General features: G+C 49.3%; 1 protein-coding gene across 3 annotated transcripts in view; it reads right to left on the reverse strand.

Annotated features, from left to right (window-relative positions):
• The window catches only part of CAMKV (CaM kinase like vesicle associated), a 188,152-nt gene extending 176,300 nt beyond the window's left edge, over nt 1-11,852 (reverse strand). For 2 of the 3 annotated variants that reach the window (XM_063941408.1, XM_063941406.1), the window contains exon 1: nt 11,715-11,849. The gene's annotated coding sequence lies outside the window, so the exon portion shown is untranslated. Of the gene's footprint in view, nt 1-11,714 lie in introns of all 3 variants that reach the window. The other variant, XM_063941407.1, reaches the window with a different exon arrangement.
• Between the last annotated feature and the right edge of the window lie 2,823 nt (nt 11,853-14,675).

Raw genomic sequence — 14,675 nt, forward strand, 5'->3', positions numbered from 1 at the left:
GGACGTGGAATATGTGCTGAGGACCCGGAATATGTGCTCAGGACCCGGAATGTGTGCTCAGGACGTGGAATATGTGCTCAGGACCCGGAATATGTGCTCAGGACCCGGAATATGTGCTCAGGACATGGAATATGTGCTCAGGACCCGGAATATGTGCTCAGGATGTGGAATATGTACTGAGGACCCGGAATATGTGCTCAGGACCCGGAATATGTGCTCAGGACGTGGAATATGTGCTCAGGACCCGAAATATGTGCTCAGGACATGGAATATGTGCTCAGGACATGGAATATGTGCTCAGGACCCGGAATATGTGCTCAGGATGTGGAATATGTACTGAGGACCCGAAATATGTGCTCAGGACCCGGAATATGTGCTCAGGACGTGGAATATGTGCTCAGGACGTGGAATATGTGCTCAGGACGTGGAATATGTGCTCAGGACCCGGAATATGTGCTCAGGACCCGGAATGTGTGCTCAGGACCCGGAATGTGTGCTCAGGACCCGGAATGTGTGCTCAGGACGTGGAATATGTGCTCAGGACCCGGAATATGTGCTCAGGACCCGGAATATGTGCTCAGGATGTGGAATATGTGCTCAGGACCCGGAATATGTGCTCAGGACCCGGAATGTGTGCTCAGGACGTGGAATGTGTGCTCAGGACCCGGAATATGTGCTCAGGACCCGGAATATGTGCTCAGGACGTGGAATATGTGCTCAGGACGTGGAATATGTGCTCAGGACGTGGAATATGTGCTGAGGACCCGGAATATGTGCTCAGGACCCGGAATATGTGCTCAGGACGTGGAATATGTGCTCAGGACCCGGAATATGTGCTCAGGACTCGGTATATGTGCTCAGGACCCGGAATATGTGCTCAGGACATGGAATATGTGCTCAGGACCCGGAATGTGGACCCGGAATATGTGCTCAGGACCCGGAATGTGTGCTCAGGACCCGGAATATGTGCTCAGGACCCGGAATATGTGCTCAGGACCTGGAATATGTGCGGAATATGTGCTCAGGACCCGGAATATGTGCTCAGGACCTGGAATATGTGCTCAGGACGTGGAATATGTGCTCAGGACGTGGAATATGTGCTCAGGACGTGGAATATGTGCTCAGGACGTGGAATATGTGCTCAGGACGTGGAATATGTGCTCAGGACCCGGAATATGTGCTCAGGACCCGGAATATGTGCTCAGGACGTGGAATATGTGCTCAGGACGTGGAATATGTGCTCAGGACCCGGAATATGTGCTCAGGACCCGGAATATGTGCTCAGGACCCGGAATATGTGCTCAGGACGTGGAATATGTGCTCAGGACGTGGAATATGTGCTCAGGACCCGGAATATGTGCTCAGGATGTGGAATATGTGCTCAGGACCCGGAATGTGTGCTCAGGACCCGGAATGTGTGCTCAGGACGTGGAATATGTGCTCAGGACCCGGAATATGTGCTCAGGACCCGGAATATGTGCTCAGGACGTGGAATATGTGCTCAGGACCCGGAATATGTGCTCAGGACCCGGAATATGTGCTCAGGACCCGGAATGTGTGCTCAGGACGTGGAATATGTGCTCAGGACCCGGAATATGTGCTCAGGACCCGGAATATGTGCTCAGGACCCGGAATATGTGCTCAGGACGTGGAATATGTGCTCAGGACGTGGAATATGTGCTCAGGACCCGGAATATGTGCTCAGGACCCGGAATATGTGCTCAGGATGTGGAATATGTGCTCAGGACCCGGAATATGTGCTCAGGACCCGGAATGTGTGCTCAGGACGTGGAATATGTGCTCAGGACGTGGAATATGTGCTCAGGACCCGGAATATGTGCTCAGGACCCGGAATATGTGCTCAGGACCCGGAATATGTGCTCAGGACGTGGAATATGTGCTCAGGACGTGGAATATGTGCTCAGGACGTGGAATATGTGCTCAGGACCCGGAATATGTGCTCAGGACCCGGAATGTGTGCTCAGGACGTGGAATATGTGCTCAGGACCCGGAATATGTGCTCAGGACCCGGAATATGTGCTCAGGACATGGAATATGTGCTCAGGACGTGGAATATGTGCTCAGGACCCGGAATATGTGCTCAGGACCCGGAATATGTGCTCAGGACCCGGAATATGTGCTCAGGACGTGGAATATGTGCTCAGGACGTGGAATATGTGCTCAGGACCCGGAATATGTGCTCAGGACCCGGAATATGTGCTCAGGACCCGGAATATGTGCTCAGGACGTGGAATATGTGCTCAGGACGTGGAATATGTGCTCAGGACGTGGAATATGTGCTCAGGACCCGGAATATGTGCTCAGGACCCGGAATGTGTGCTCAGGACGTGGAATATGTGCTCAGGACCCGGAATATGTGCTCAGGACCCGGAATATGTGCTCAGGACCCGGAATATGTGCTCAGGATGTGGAATATGTGCTCAGGACGTGGAATATGTGCTCAGGACGTGGAATATGTGCTCAGGACGTGGAATATGTGCTGAGGACCCGGAATATGTGCTCAGGACCCGGAATATGTGCTCAGGACGTGGAATATGTGCTCAGGACCCGGAATATGTGCTCAGGACATTGAATATTGTGCTCAGGACCCGGAATATGTGCTCAGGACCCGGAATATGTGCTCAGGACCCGGAATATGTGCTCAGGACATGGAATATGTGCTCAGGACCCGGAATGTGGACCCGGAATATGTGCTCAGGACCCGGAATATGTGCTCAGGACATGGAATATGTGCTCAGGACCCGGAATATGTGCTCAGGACCCGGAATATGTGCTGAGGATGTGGAATATGTGCTCAGGACCCGGAATATGTGCTCAGGACCCGGAATATGTGCTCAGGACCTGGAATATGTGCTCAGGACCCGGAATATGTGCTCAGGACCCGGAATATGTGCTCAGGACCCGGAATGTGTGCTCAGGACCCGGAATATGTGCTCAGAACCCGGAATATGTGCTCAGGACCCGGAATATGTGCTCAGGACCCGGAATGTGTGCTCAGAACCCGGAATATGTGCTCAGGACCCGGAATATGTGCTCAGGACCCGGAATATGTGCTCAGGACGTGGAATATGTGCTCAGGATGCGGAATATTATTATTATTACATGTTATTTATAGGGCGCCACAAGTGTTTCGCAGCGCCGTACAAAGGACAGTACAGGGAGACAAAACTTAGCATAACAGTAAATTAATAACAAAAATGGAGTGCAGGTAACAAAGAGCAACACAATTCTCAAAACATAATACAGCTTAGATGAAAGTAGCGAAGGAGTAATCATTGTACTACTAGGGGCTGGCGGCCATAGATAGAGATGAGCCTTTACCAGCAGGACAGAAAGCAGGTAAAGATGGTCGCTGAGTGAAATGTGTCAAGAAGAGGGCTTAGACAAGAGGAAAGAGGGTCCTGCTCTGAAGAGCTAACAATCTAGTGGGGAGGGGCAACAGACAGATGACATGAGGTGCAAGCAAGCAGGTAGAAAGAAGCCTGATGGTGGTATGCGAGCAAAGCAGAGATGTCCAAGGCATGGGGCATGGGGATGGAGGAGCAGCCTCAGGACTAGGTTATACATTGGAGGGGTACGCTTTGATAAATAGGTGGGTTTTCAATGCCCGTTTGAAGCTTTGCAGGTCGGGGAGAGTCTAATGGAGCGGGGGAGCGCATTCCACTGAAGGGGTGCAGCAGGACGTGGAATATGTGCTCAATACCCGGAATATGTGCTGAGGACCCGGAATATGTGCTGAGGTGTGCTACAACAAGACGTATCTGCTTACATGCAATAAATCCAGCACCAAGCCATGAATATTCATAAGCGTTCCCCCGCAGTGACCTCACCTCGCTCAGCATCAATAATGTATCTGCTACGTTCCTACTGCGTGGACCCAAGACGCTGAATGTAGGACAGTCTAACCGTCGTACTCTCACCATATTGCCCGTGTAAATGTGTCCCCATGTGCTCTACACCTGATGTGCATGTGACGTATGTCTCTCTCATGTGATACTGTGTAACATACTGTACTTGGCGTGTCAGACTATACAATGACCCTATGGATACCGTGTGGTTCTGTGCATGTATGAGGCCTATTGGAGAATAGCGATATTTAGGGTCCGATCTTTGTCTAATACAGGAGATGTGATCAGTAATTGGCAAGTGGAACGTTCTGCGCTGATAGAGAAACGTACAGATATGGTGGATTTTCCCCAGGAGACGAGCGCTCCCTATATACACAAGGGCCGCGATGGCATTTCCGGACCCTCTCATTGGCCATCCCCGTGACTATTAGGCGCCGAGGGTCCGCCCGTCAGTGCGGCCCGGCGCCTAGCAACTAGGGACGCCGCAGGCAGACAGCCGCCGGCTCCCTAGCAACGCTAGACGCCGGGCGCACGGATCCGCTCTGACCATAGCAACGGGGACGCCACTGTCGGACCGCGTTCCCCGTTGCTACCCTGTCTGGATCCGGATTGGAGGGGTTCTAAATAAAAGCACTCTCTGGACTTCTCACAGACGCCGGTGATAGCTTCCTGTTTGCTGTGTCTGTTACAGAGAGTTTCCAGTCCTGCTCTATTCGGTTGTTCCTGTCCTCAGTGATCCAGTACTCGGAATTTGTCATCTTTCCTGGAGTCCTACCGAGCACCTTTAACATCCAGTGGTGTTCGTGAGTCGCGGCGTAGCCGTGTGTTGCGGCCTGACCGCTTACTATTTATTATTTAGTTTTATTGTGTTCCGGAGCTTTTGCGGAGGATTCCGCTCCCACAGATCCACTCTGGTATCCAGCGGTGCTGGATAGGAGTAACGGATCAGTGGATCTTTGGTTGTCCTTTTCCCTGGCGGTTTGTCCGCACATACTTTTGGTTAAGTTAGATAGCTTGTAACCCCTGGCCTGGTTGCTTAGTCAGAGGGCCCCTTGTTATCACCCTGTCTCGGATTTCCCTTTGTCTCCCATTAAGACCTGAGGGGGCATCGGGGTTGGGCAGACATAATCCGCCCTTCGAACGCGGCTGCCATGGGCTCAAGCAACCATAGTCTCGCAGGGGATTTCTGATAACACGGGCGAGACAACGGAGTTAGGGCGCCAGGGGTTACTAGGCTTTCCTGCTCCCGTAACCAGCATATCTTTCCAGTACTCAGACCTCTGCCATAAGATCTCATCTGGTCTGGAGTACGGGAATCATAACAGTGACGAGGTTGAGGGGCCCATTTACCATTAAATATCTGCGGCGTATTCCCCCGAAACCCCGCTAATATTTAGGATCACCCCCATGTATCTCGTATATCTCCATTCCCGGCAGCAGCTGCAACCCCCGTAGGTTTCTGTATGGCATGCGATGCTGTCAGATCTATTTTGGAGGGGGGACAAGGCATCGGTCATGAGCTACAGACAGGAGGAGGGGGAGCGCGGTGTAAGTAAGGTACCCCAGAAAGTGTCCCACGTCACTGAGATTGATGGGCGGAGGCTGTTGTAAGGGGGGAGAGCTGGCCCACGCCCCTGGGAGTCGCTGGGTACACACGAGGTGACTTTTCAGCGATATCGCCGATTCTTACATTTCTAAACAGCATTTTTGGCAAATCGTCATTGGTCTGCGCACTATGAGCCTAATTCAGGCCTGAACGCTCCTCTGGGAATTTGCAGAGGTATGCGATCGGATAGTCGCCGCCCAGACAGAGTGAAACTCCACCCCGTGCAAGTCTGCGTACGTCGTGCGAAAAGCTTTGCATACGCCGGCCAGCTGCAAATCCGTTCACAACTCGCTCACCATCCAATGATTTTCCAGTCTGTGCGCAGCCCAGGACTTACTCCTACCGTGCGATACAGACAGGCTGATCGGGGCCGGAGCTGACGTCACACATCCGCCCTGACAACGCTTGGCCACGCCTGCGTGTTTCCTGACACTCCCAGAAAGCGCCGAGTTACCACCCACAAACGCCCACTTCCTGTCAGTCAGCCTGCGTTCACCTAGCAATCAAGGAAAACGCAGGATTTTTTTGCAGTCTGGCCTCACGCCTGCGCACTATGATCCGTACGCAATGCGCAGTCGTCCGATAATCGGCCGCTGTGCAATTTTGCACAACAGTGATCAGGTCTGCATTAGGCCCTATATCGTCAACGGTGCGCGCTCCTGTGTGTTGGTAACGAGGTTTTCTGTCATCTGTACAGGCAGGTCACTTCTGGCTATCATCCAGTGTGCACGTTACAAACAACGAACGACATGTTGAATTAGGCTGAAAACCCACAATTTGGTAACGTCAGATGACTCCTGTATATCACTGGTCATTTGTTAAAAGCGCTCAGTGTGTGCGCACAATATTGTTTGTCCGGGACTCCGGGAAGTTCAGGGGAAATCATCAGCCGATATCATTCATGTTTCGTGTCATCTACCTGTAACCACCTTGACACGGCTAAAGATCAGAGACAGTGGGGGAGGGGAGAGCCCACCGGTAATGGACACCTAACATGTATGTGAGAGATCCTGGCAGCGGCCACGCTCAGGGAGAAGGTCCTGGATAGTGGGATGGTTGTGTATCTGCCTACTGTATGTAGTGATCTGCCATGCCGTGGCACCACTGCACCCAGCAAGGCGCCATATGTGACCCTTATTGCAGTGCTGGACTGTATGTAAAAGGGTACGGGGTGCGAACACTGTGATGTGTTGGGGTGCAGACAAGTTTGTCACCCTCCCCACAATCTGCATGGATAGACAATACTCTGCACTCACCCCCTGGGTCTGTGTGTTGACTGATAAGGCCCCCCGTAGGATTGGGGAGGGGGAATAAAACAGTTTGAGATCATTTGGGGTGAATGGGAAGTAGAAGCCTTTCGTTTGATGGTGAGCAAACAAGAAACTGATGTTTGTTTAGTAAATGTTTATTCTAAAAACAATGGGGGTCATTCTGACCCGTTCGCTCGCTGCGTTTTAACGCAGCAGAGCGAACGGGTCCCTACTGCGCCGGCGCCGTAGTGCGCTGGCGCATGCCAGACGGCCGAAGGCTGTAGCAGGAATGCAATCGCCTCTGCCTGATTGACAGGCAGAGGCGATCGCTGGGCGGGAGGGGGCGGAAATGGCCGCCATTTCGTGGGTTTGGTCCGGCCAACGCAGGCGTGGCCGGACCGAACGGGGGGCATTGCCGCTGTGCGATGCCTTTGCACTTTTGCAAGGGGGGGTTGGACTGACATGCGGGGCGGACTAGCCCTGTGCTGGGCGTACCCCCACATGTCAGTGTGATGATCGTAGCTTTGCTAAATTTAGCACAGTTACGATCAACTCGGAATGACCCCCCTAATGTGTTACAATGTAGCGTTAGTGTAAGAATAACAGAAGTGACCATTTTCCCCTGAACTCCCCGCAGCCTAGAACCGCAGATACTGACTATCTTTACTTGCAATTTTGGCTATGTGCGATTTTGGCTATACTAGAAAGTACACAATATCGTAAAAATTGCCATGCCTGCATTTTTACTTGCGATGCCGACCCCGTGGGAGCGCGCATCGTATCGCAAGCTGTGTACACACGGTTCAATACGTGCTAACCTTTCTTATTTCTATATATATATATATATATATATATATATATGGGATCCAGTCTGAAGGTCGACACTGTCTAGGTCGACAATGTTTAGATCGACCACTATAGGTCGACAGTCACTAGGTCGACATGGATGGAAGTTCGACAGGGTCTCTAGGTCGACATGTGCTAGGTCGACAGGTCTAAAGGTCGACATGAGTTTTTCACATTTTTTTTCTTTTTTGGAATTTTTTCATACTTAACGATGCACGTGGACTACGATTGGAACGGTAATCTGTGCCGAGCGAAGTGGTAGCGGAGCGAAGGCACCATGCCCGAAGCATGGCGAGCGAAGCGAGCCATGCGAGGGGACGCGGTGCACTAATATGGGATCCCGGTCACTCTACGAAGAAAACGACACCCAAAAAAAAATTAAACCTCATGTCGACCTTTAGACCTGTCGAACTAGCACATGTCGACCTAGAAACCCTGTTGACCTTCCATCCATGTCGACCTAGTGACTGTCGACCTATAGTGGTCGACCTAAACATTGTCGACCTAGATACTGTCGATTTGATGGACCACACCCATATATATATATTAGTCAAAATCATAAGCAAACGTCGCACCGTGTGTATGCACCTTAACGCACAAGAAAGGGGAGGGGGCGGCGGAATGGAAGGTGGGACAAATAAGCGCTATCACAGTCACTGAACGCTCCAGTATCCAGGTAAAAGTTAATTCGGGTCACGTGCCCGTTCATCTGACTGCGTGGTGGTGGTAAGTCCCACCTGGAGATCGGAGCGTTCCTGGGATGTTATCCCAGGCCCCTGTATCAGTCAGCACACACAAACACGAGGTGAGCGCAGTTTTGTTTATGCGTTCTAGTTTCCATGCATCGCAGTGTGTCACCGTCCACTAGGTGTTATGTGCTCAGTACCCAAATATCTGTGTGCCCAGCTGCGCGGGTACGATGCCATACCCATGTAGACAGGGCTGTAACTAGGGTTGTGCAACCGGTGTTACCCCAGCCTTCCCCGGCAATGGCCGCAGCGCATGCCTGGTCAGTAGACGCGGCTGAAGTGGCTCCGAGCACATCGCAGGGACGGACTCTTTTCGAGGCCGCTGATCCTGTGGGTGTAGAGATTAATACATTCGGATGGTATTTAAGTTCTTGTTGACTGAATAGTGATAGCGCCAATAAGACATTACAATAACCGTGTGTAAAACCCGATAATTGATAAATTTGTGCCTTATCCGTCTCTGCCGAAGGTTGTTTCTTCTTAGGGGGGTAACGCTGACCTGTGGGTGGTCTGATAAAGTACGGAGAATGCTCCCCAATCTGAGAGCGCACAGGGAAAGTACTTCCAATATTCACTGCTTTTCCCAGAACAGAACAGACCGGAATTGCCATCTGCTGAAAGGAAACGTTTCTTATTCATCTCAAACTTCCAGACAAAAACATCTCCCTACACCGGGGAACACAGGAGGGGGGCTCACAGATGCCCGGACTCTTACTGCTCGGGGCACAATCTATAGATAATGTTTTCTGTAATATTGTCATTTGTATTAGCTGAGTATGTACAAGGAGGTGGTGTGTGTGTTAGGGGGGTGTCTGTCTATTCCGTGTAACAATTTCTTTACATGTCTTCTCAACTATATTATTATTAACAGTTATTTATATAGCGCCAGCAGATACCTACGGCTTACGAGGCAGATGGCTGAGGTTTGGAGGGGTAGATACATAGACACTGTAGATAGGACAGATATGATCAGTGGTGCCAGGTTACCCCCCGAGATTGTGCGCCGCCATGCTGGAACGATATCTAATTGTTCCTTTAATATAAACAGGATTCCCGGCTACTATAATACAGGTGTGATGGTTTATTGTTTCGTTTTACGGACATGGCGAGAATTACACTGTTTAATTATTCTGATTAATACTTTATAAATCAATGTGTCGGCTTGTAATGCACTGCTTGCCGACACGTGTGCAGAAGGAGAGGAGTGTGACGTGTTATTCTCCCCCTTAGATTACCAGTTTACAGAAATGCAGGTTACAGAAGTGAGGAATTGCAGCGAGTTACGTAAATGGCGTGAGTCATTCCTGCATTACACCTGACTGTGCTTTCCATACCCGTATATATAAAACACACTCCTGTAGCAAATAGTGATTCCAAACAGCATACGAAGCTACGTGAAGTCCGCACCATTCTGTGTGCAGAGCATTTCTGCAGAGCAAACACGTCTCTGAGAATCTAGAAGCTCAGAGCACGTTCCCGCAATATACAGACTCATATACTGAGGGGAAGCAGAACCACAGTCTATTCAGGAAAAGGTCATTGTGGAAAGTGAGGTAGAAATCCAGAACTCAGCCATCAGCATAACATATGATGGAGAATCAGCGCTGTGCTTTATCCCAGCATGGCGCACTCACCGCAGCGCGTTCGGTGGGTTATTATGTATACAAGGAGTAGTAGGTGCCTTATCCCATAGCAATATGTTGCAGCAGCGAGGTGCTGGACGTATTGTTACCAGTTATGCTCAGCCGAAAGCCACTGCGCATAACTAGAGACTAGTCCATAGGTTCTCAGGACACCGGAACGGTCCAGGTGTCAGGTATATCCATGGCTCAGCAGATGGTTAAATCAAATTGACTGAAGGGCTTATTAAGTCACCTGTGGCCAAGCACCCTGGACAGTTGGAGTGCCTTGGGGACCGCGATTGAGACCCCGGACAAATCCCATATCTGGTGACAGAAGACTCTGCTGCAACAAACTCCATGCAGCACCTGAGTCTGACCAGCCCGTACGATGGTCAATCCCACATCTTCCAGGTGGACAGACGGCGACGTTACTTCACTACATTCATCTCAATGTACCAGAGAGACAGGGAACTAAACAAGGACAGTCTGAGTATCCAAGTGCTGGAGGGATGAGTGGGGCACAGGTGAGTGGGGCACGGGGGAGCAGCACCTGGCCCGGGGTGGCGTGGTATTATAAGCAGGGTGTGGACTGTAATAACCCAGCACCTAGACTATACTGTAGCTCACACCCTACACCAACACTAGGCAGCATGGAGGGAATTGTTCTCCCAGTATAACAACAGACAGGAGAAGTCTGCAGAAGTTATATATAGAACGCAGAGGAATTGCTCCGAGCCTCACAGGGCGCAGAGCGAGATCACATAACAAATACAGGGGCATGCTGCGCAATTTCAGGGTTCATATCACAATGGGGGGAGATTCATAGCACACTGCAAAACCACAATAATCTCATGACACGGAGGAGAATTTCATAGACATCCCGCAGAGCAATCCTGCTAGCAGAGCAACTGCAGAGCGCACAGAACAATTTCATAACGTGCAGAGGAATATGATGCCCGAAGCCCATGGCACTAAAGGGATTTGTATAATCTTCAGAACTGCGCAGAACTCGACCACAGACGCCCCATACAAATCTGTGCACTGCCGCCAAGCTAACCTACATACTTATTTCAGTGTGTCTCTATTGCAAGAAACTTGCTGCACAGTTACTATTGTGGGGTTGGGGAATTTGGATGGATGTGCCCCCAGGTTACAGCACACAGTGGGGGTGAGAGGCGGGTCTGGGGAAGGGGGTTGGAGGCAATTAGGCAGCAGCAGAGAGAGAGAGGTCTCCCCCAGGAGAGCAGACCTAATTCCTTCACAAATCTGTCTGGAACACTCAGCTGGTAGGTGACAAAAATCTCTGCCAAAATAGCATCTCGCATTGTACATCCAGAAATACTCTGGGAATTAACCCTTCGGTCCCTGGGCGCACAGCGCAGAGAATAGGGATGGGAGCTGGAGGGCATGCTACATGATTGTAGGGAAATGATTTGCTGATGGGGGGGGGGGGGGGGGGGTGACTTGAATTTAGGAACCTGTGACCCCAGGAGTCTCTGCTTGGGCCATGAATCGGTTAATGGATGTAATGGTTATATAAGAGGCTTCAGTTCAACCTGCAATGCTAACCTCACAGCAGACTATGGCGGTGCAATGGTTAATGCTCTGAGATGTAATAAATGCTAATATAACGCTGTCTCCATCTCATTGATGGCCTTATGTTGTATCTGTTCCCTTAGATTGTCAGCTCTGCAGATCAGTTATCCACCTGCATATATTGCACATTGCAGAATACAATCCTCCCCCCAGGTGCAGGCTCCCCATGCTCTTACCTGAATGTTGCAGGACTTGTGCTGGCAGAATGCTTCCTCTCCCCACACACAGGCAGATGCCTCCGCTCGCAGAGAGATCAGGAGGACACTGGCTGCTCCATGTGTTCCGCACTTACAGCCCCCTTGTGAAACTTGCAGCTTCAAACTGACACGTGGCCCCTCCCACACAGGAGGAGGGGGCCCAGCCCCTGATGACATCACAGGCAAACTTCAAGCGTCCCCCATTTATTACTGCAATGATGATGGTGAGGGGCTCATTGTCAATATATATATGATATATATTACATTACTGATGTATACTCAGTGTTATATCTTACATTGCGGATATATACTGGTAGTGTTATATTGTACATTGCGGATATATACTGGTAGTGTTATATTGTACATTGCGGATATATACTGGTAGTGTTATATTTTACATTGCGGATATATACTGGTAGTGTTATATTTTACATTACGGATATATACTGGTAGTGTTATATTTTACATTACGGATATATACTGGTAGTGTTATATTTTACATTGCGGATATATACCTGTAGTGTTATATTTTACATTACATATATCTACTCACAGTGTTATATTTTACATTCTGGATATATACTCGTAATGTTATATTTTACATTACGGATGTATATTACATTACGGATATATACTCATAGTGTTATATTTCTCATACGTCCTAGAGGATGCTGGGGTCACATTAGAACCATGTGGTATAGTTGGGATCCGCAGGAGACATGGGCACTTTAAGACTTTGAAAGAGTGTGAACTGGCTCCTCCTTCTATATACTCGTAGTGTTATATTTTACATTACGGATATATACCCGTAGTGTTATATTTTACATTACAGATATATACCCATAGTGTTATATTTTACATTACGGATATATACCCGTAGTGTTATATTTTACATTACGGATATATACTCGTAGTGTTATATTTTACATTACGAATATATACTCATAGTGTTATATTTTACATTAAGGATATATACCCGTAGTGTTATATTTTACATTACAGATATATACCCGTAGTGTTATATTTTACATTACAGATATATACCCATAGTGTTATATTTTACATTACAGATATATACTCGTAATGTTCTATTTTACATTACAGATATATACCCGCGGTGTTATATTTTACATTACGGATATATACCCGTAGTGTTATATTTTATTTTACGGTTATATACTCGTAGTGTTATATTTTACATATAACACTGTATCAGGTGTGGCTATTAAATAATGAGACTGTATTTGTAAAAAAAAATAGAAACCCTACTGCATGAGATAAAAGGGAGGGAGGAGGGGGGGGGGGGGGGCATTGACCCTGGACTATCCCGAAATGGTTTTGCCAGTCTCACCCCTCTGGCAGAGTCTGCTGTCACACAGCGTTGGAAGACGTTCTGTGTTTCTTGCGCATCGTAGAAATGAGCAAAGTGTTACCTTCAAATTTTCATTTAAATTGAACAAAGCTCTCACCGAATCTCTCCGTATGCTGACCGAGCCCTACCGGGCAGAGTGTATGTCACATGCACGGCGTGTTTCACTGGCACAAAAGACTTAGTGGCGATGGTGAAGATGATGAGCATTCCGGAAGGCCATTCACATCAAATACTAACAAAATCGTGGATAAAACCAGGAAAATTGTTGGAACTGACGTTGGCTCAGAATGACGGCAGAAAGAGCCACAAAGAGACTGCTAGGTAAGTTTTGCATCACGATCTTCACATGACAACAGTTTGCGCTGAGATGGTTCCGGGCTCCTCACTGCCGAGCAGAAAGAGAATGTGTCAGACATTTTGGAACAAATTCAAGCAGATTTGCACTTTCTAGATGAAGTTATTACCTGTGATGGAACCTGGATCTTCCAGTACGATCCTGAGACACAACGCCAGCCCATGCACTGGAGACACCATCATCACCAAGCATGTATAAACCACGTCACAGCAAATCAAGATTCCCAGCCACGTCATTGTGTTCTCTGATATCGGGGTGTTATTTGGCAGACTGGGCACCCAGAGGTGGTAACAGGGACTCGGCATCACTACAAACATGTTCTAGAACCTTTGCGGGACAGAATCAGAAGAAAGCGGCCAGAGTTTGGTGTCATCCTCCACCAGGACAGCGCACCAGCCGCACAGCACTCTCTATGACGCAGTGTTTGGCCGAGAAGCAGATTGCAGTGCTAGATACCCTCATTCTCACCAGACCTAGCACCGTGTGTCTTCTTTCTTCTCTCTTAAGTCACATCTGTGCCCAAGGGACTTGTTCTGCATCAGGTACTGAGGTGAAGAAGAAAACGCCGGAGCTTGTGAGACAGCCGACAGATAATGAGCCACCGCACGGCTCTGACCAATGGGAAATAAGCATGCAGCGCTGTGCGGATGCAGAAGGAGAACGGAGATCAAATTTACTGAATATAATTAAGCATAAATTATAGCATCAGTCTTGTTAGTTACTAGCTACACCTCGTATATATCTACTCGTAGTGTTATATTTTACATTCTATACATACGCTTTATAATAACAATACTTTTGTTATGTAACTACATGTGGAATGTGGGTAATTGTTTCATTGTGACTGTTTCCGCTTTATTTCATCTTAGGTCAGCACTTTATTTAGGTGTAGCCAGGGGCAGGGGGGACGCAGAGATAGCCGGGGGCAGGGGGGTCGCAGGAGATTACCAGGGGCAGAGGGGACGCAGGAGATTACCAGGGGCAGGGGGGACGCAGGAGATTACCAGGGTCAGGGGGGACGCAGAGAGAGCCGGGGGCAGGGGGGACGCAGGAGATTACCATTGGCAGAGGGGACGCAGGAGATTACCAGGGGCAGAGGGGACGCAGGAGATTACCAGGGTCAGGGGGGACGCAGAGAGAGCCGGGGGCAGGGGGGACGCAGGAGATTACCAGGGGCAGAGGGGACGCAGGAGATTACCAGGGGCAGAGGGGA

The sequence above is a fragment of the Pseudophryne corroboree genome, chromosome 9, assembly GCF_028390025.1.
Source record: "Pseudophryne corroboree isolate aPseCor3 chromosome 9, aPseCor3.hap2, whole genome shotgun sequence".
In the NCBI taxonomy this organism is placed as follows: Eukaryota; Metazoa; Chordata; class Amphibia; order Anura; family Myobatrachidae; genus Pseudophryne; species Pseudophryne corroboree.